Source organism: Branchiostoma belcheri, unplaced genomic scaffold (genome assembly GCF_001625305.1).
Source record: "Branchiostoma belcheri isolate BF01 breed outbred unplaced genomic scaffold, Haploidv18h27 scaffold126, whole genome shotgun sequence".
NCBI classification, from domain to species: domain Eukaryota; kingdom Metazoa; phylum Chordata; class Leptocardii; order Amphioxiformes; family Branchiostomatidae; genus Branchiostoma; species Branchiostoma belcheri.
This window is the reverse complement of record NW_017802669.1, coordinates 554,424-559,833: the sequence shown is the minus strand read 5'-3', so window position 1 is coordinate 559,833 and position 5,410 is coordinate 554,424. Positions and strand designations below refer to the sequence as shown.

At 43.8% G+C, this 5,410-nt stretch overlaps 1 pseudogene; it reads left to right on the top strand.

The window, feature by feature from the left end:
• The window catches only part of LOC109463435, an 11,256-nt pseudogene extending 8,459 nt beyond the window's left edge, over nt 1-2,797 (top strand).
• The last annotated feature ends 2,613 nt before the right edge of the window (nt 2,798-5,410 follow it).

Below are 5,410 nucleotides of genomic sequence, written 5' to 3'. Positions count from 1 at the left end.
GTTTTGGGGGAGACGGTTCATGTTTTCGGTCCGCTCCGCTTGAATTTCGACCCACCACCTCCCCATCACCACCTTAGCTATAGTGATAGTATATATACTGGTACGAGGTTAACTGTGGATAAGTTTGATATATGTTACTAGTACTTGAATGTTCCTTGAACTTACTGAATGGCGTTTTGTTTTGGAAAGCAATTAAACTTTCCCATTTCAGGCCACTCCTGCCTGTTCTATCTTGATTGTTAGATAATTAACGTATGTTAGTTATGAATGTTGTTTGTTTTTCGATTGTTCTGTGAGGTACAGGTGGTTGTTAGAGGTTTGCCAACTTTTTGCTATCTCAGTTTCTACAATAAAGTACGTTGTGTGTCGTATTTATTGGTCACCATCGCTTTAATGTTTCCATGTTGTGCCTTTTTACTAAACTCGTTGCTTGATCTCACTTATGCAAGTCAGCACACGCAACATGTCAGGATCACAATCTTGAAAAAAATTTCCTCTTTTCCTTATTACAAAGGTCAATGACATATACTAGTACTTTGAACATTGTGTGCAGACTTTCAACTTTGTATGCAGACAATTGCCCCTTTGATCACAGATACAACAAAAGACGTAATATGTTGTTGTCTTTATTGTTATCGTCGAAGTTTTATATAATGATGTTGTCTGATTTCCCCTATGCAAATAAGCACATGCAACATTCCCACATACTTTTCTTTGTTTCGTAATCAAGTAAAACCCACCGGACCGGTTTTATCCACCCACTCAGCCCCTATATAAGCTCGACCCTAACTGCTCTATTTCTGTCAGTACTGACTCTGCAGCCGTGAGGATCTGTGTCGTCGTCAAAAACATCGTGCAGTACTTTGGACCTTCTGTGCAACTTGGTAAGTGCTGACTGATTTCGTTTCCCTGTATTAAATTGTGACCACGGCCTTCTGACATCTTCTTCGTTATAGGTTAAACTTTATACTCCTGTCTACTCACTTTTCTATACTTTGCTATGTTCAAAAGTGTTTGCTTGGATTATTAGAATACCAATCCATGTACCCGAAAACGTGTATTCATCTGCATCAAACCAGATTTTTGTTAACGTTTTTTTAAATTCCGCTGACAGAAAACTCCATTTACGTTGTCCACATTTTGACTTCCCTTTGTTACAATGTTCCCCGTGCTAACTCTACTCTTATCCTCTCCTTCAAAAATTCTGTCTTCATTAAAATAAATCACAACACCGTCCAGTACTTTGGAGCGTCCGAGGTTCTTGGTAAGAGTCGACTATGATTTGGTTTATCCTGTGCATTATCTATGATTACTGCCATGCGGTACCTTGTTGTAGGCTAAATTTTAAACATAAATCAAACTAACGAAAGTTAGATGCATCATATAACGGATCTGGTGCATGTATTTTCAATGATATTGGGTTGGTATGCTGAGATTGTAATCTAGTCAAGCGGATGTGTACAGCACTACAGTTTCATATGAATATGCTGTGCTAAGGTTTGAGTGCTATAAACCAGATAGGTTACATGTATTGGCATGTTTATACATATTTTTCAAGCATAAACGGTGCAAGTCCGCACGTATAACGTATACAAGATTCTCAATTCCTTTACATATATGACATATTATACTTTACAATGTTCCTGCAGGCGATATCATGGCAACCGGAGCTGAATCACATCTGAAACAAGAAGAGAGAGAGAGTGGACGTGGAGAACAGGAATCTCCGCGTAGCCACAACTTGCACAAGTGCAGCGAGTGCGACAAGGAGTTCCGTTACCTATGCCGTCTGAAGCGACACATGCTGACTCACACAGGTGAGAAACCTTATCGGTGTGAGAAATGTGACAGAAGCTTCAGTCAGCTGGGCCATCTGACGGTTCACATGCGGACTCACACGGGTGAGAAACCGTATCAATGTGAGGAGTGCAGCAGGTGCTTCAGTACGCTGGTTCACCTAAGGAGGCATATCAGAACCCACACCGGTGAAAAGCCCTACAGGTGTGAGGAGTGCAGCAGGCATTTCAGTCAGCTGGGTGATCTAAAGAGACACATTCGGGCTCACACGGGTGAGAAACCGTATCAATGTGAGGAATGCAGCAGGTGCTTCAGTACGCTGGTTCACCTGAGGAGGCATATCAGAACCCACACCGGTGAAAAGCCCTACAGGTGTGAGGAGTGCAGCAGGCAGTTCAGTAAGCTGTATGATCTAAAGAGACACATGCGGACTCACACGGGTGAAAAACCTTACCGATGTGAGGAGTGCAGCAGGCAGTTCAGTCAGCTGAGTCATCTGAAGAGTCACATGCGGACTCACACAGGGGACAAACCCTACAGGTGTGAGGAGTGCAGCAGGCAGTTCAGTCAGCTGAGACATATGAAGGAACACATGCGGACTCACACTGGTGAGAAACCCTACAGGTGTGAGGAGTGCAGCAGGCAGTTCAATCAACTAGTTCATCTGAAGGAACACATGCGGACTCACACTGGTGAGAAACCCTACAGGTGTGAGGAGTGCGGCAAGCAGTTTTGTAGACTGAGTGATCTAAAGACACACATTCGGACTCACACGGGTGAGAAACCGTACAAGTGTAAGAGTGCAGCGGGCAGTTCAGTCAGTCAGGTGATTAAGAGGCACATGCGAACTCACACTGGTGAGAAACCCTACAGGTGTGATGAGTGCAGCAAGCAGTTTAGTAGACTGAGTAATCTAAAGACACACATTCAGACTCACACGGGTTAGAAACCCCACAAGATCAGTCCACAACAGGCAGGAAGAAGCCTTACTCGACTGTAGATGGTATCAAGGTTTAAGAAAGTGGAGCAGGCAGTTCAGTGACCTGGGTAATCTGAGGCACATAGACTCACCCCGATGAAAAACCGTGCATTGCAAAAAAGTGCCACAAGCAGTTTAGCCAGCTGTTTAGTCGTGAGGCACACAGTCGGACTCATACTGATGAGAAACCATACAGGTGTAGATAACAGTTCAACAGGTCACACGGGAATAACCTTATCGATGTGAAATATGCAACAAACGTTTCAGTCATCTGGGTACATAAGAGACACATGCGAATTCACATAGGTGAGAAACCGTACAAATGTGAGGAGTGTGGCAAGCAGTTCAAAGAGTCATCTGCGGACGCACAGAGTGGACAAAATGAACTGTCTTAAAAGTACAACAGAAGCTTTCATCAGAGTACCAACTTAAACCGAAATCCTGCCAATATCTTCGTATGTGTAAGGGTTACTTGTTGGGATCGTTCAAATGTCCTTGCTTTTTGATCTCATTGCATTTTTTTTCAATTCATTAAGTGAAATCGAATTTTTCATTTTTTTCTGTCAGTATTGCACTCTCCATCACGATCGATGTATGCTCCGTAGTCTGTTCATTAGAGTTGGTAGTCGTGTGTAAAATGCGACGGTGTAGTATTTAGATAATACGTCGATAAAGGTTAGACATCCATGTAATACGATTAGCCAAAAAGCAGTTACTCAAGCAACTGGATATGATTTTGGAAACGGTAAGATGTTACAGCTAGTATCCACTAGCTTTTGTCAGTGACTGAGAGACCAGAGGTGAAATGCAGGTTTATAAGAACAAACTATTGATTGATATGCAAAAAAAGTGAAGACAATTTTTTTGGAAGTCGAAAAGGGATCAACAGTCAGTCAAAACACGATAATGCAAATTAGTCAGAAAGCTCCTGTTACGCAGAACCTGCATTTCACCTCTGGTCTCTCAGTCACTGACGAAAGGTAGTGGATACTAAATGAGACGTCTGACCGTTTCCAAAATCATATCCAGTTGCTTGAATAACTGCTTCTTGGCGTATCTAGATAATAGTTACATGATAGGACACCGACAGAAGGACAATGAAACTTCAAGGTTTTATTGTCCGTCTGTTACAGAACTTAGTGAACTACATGTAGTTTTAGTATCTGTAAATATACTATATATTTAGCATTTAGATATAGTCGCAACATGTTTCTTATTAACGTATGTTAGTTATGAATGTTGTTTGTTTTCCGATTGTTCTGTGATGGTACAGGTAGTTGCTAGAGGTTTTCCAACTTTTTGCATCTCAGTTTCTACAATAAAATACGTTGTGTGTCGTATTTATTGGTCACCATAGCTTTCATTCTTCCATGTTGTTCCTTTTTACTAAGCTCGTTGTCTGATCTCCCGTATGCAAATCAGCACACGCAACATGGCAGGATCACAATCTCGACAAAATTGTCCTCTTTTCCTTATTACAAAGGTTATATAGTAGTACTTTGAACATTGTATGCAAACTATATGAATGAACATTGTATGCAATAGACAATCGCCCCTTTGATCACAGTTACAACAAAAGACGCTTACCTAACACAGTGTGAGTTACTGCTTCCTTGGCTTCATCAGCTGCTTCCTTCTGTCCTCGTGGGTTTCGCCCCCTATAGCAGGACCCACTCAGGAAGGCGGGGCAACAGTGCTGGCCAAACACTGCTAGCCAAGGTTCTTCGGGATCCACTCTCCATCTGTGCTCTTGACCCAGAGCCATCGGGATGCTCTCTCTGCCTCCTCTGCGACTCTCTTTGTCACTTCCCTCCTTCTTCTGCCCTTCACCCCTACCGCTCCTAACATCCTCCATGTTGACTGGCAGATGAAACCTCTCGTTCCCACCTCCACGGGGAAGCACATCGCTCTCCATCCCTTGTCTTTACATGACTGCACTAGGTCTTGATACTTTAGTGCCTTCCTCTCATGTGCCTCTTCTACTCTTTCCTCCCCTGGGACTGTAAGTTCAATCATGGTCACTTTCTTCGCCTGCTTTGACCATAGGACCATGTCTGGTCTGAGGTTTGTTGCCACTACCTCTTCCGGGAAGGTCAGTTTCCTATCTAGGTCGACCTGCAGGACCCAATCATTTGCTTCAGTTAGCATCCCTCCTTCCTCAGTCTTCCTCCTTACACCTTTCTTCACCTCTCCCTCCTTCACAAAGCCTATGAACTGTGGCCCCTTTCTGACCTGTTGTCTCTTCCTTGTTCTCTCTTCTTCTAACACTGCCGCCAACACCCTCAGGACTCTGTCGTGTCTCCACCTGTATCTGCCTTGGCTTAACGCCACCTTGCATCCTGACAGAATGTGGCTCAGTGTTCCCCTCTTTCCGCACAGACCACAGCTCTCTTCCTCCTGCATACCCCATCTCTTCTTGTTCACTGGAGTGGGGAGTAGATCATACACAGCCTTCACAAGGAATTGTGTTCTCAGGGGCTCCCATCTGTGTAGCTCACTCCACATTACCCTTCTGTCTCTTACTCCTTCCCACTTAGTCCACGCACCCTGGACTCCTTGACTGACTGCCTGTGACCTTCTTCCCTCCTCCTCCCTTCTCCTCACTTCTTTCTGAACCATGTCCCTCCTCTCCTT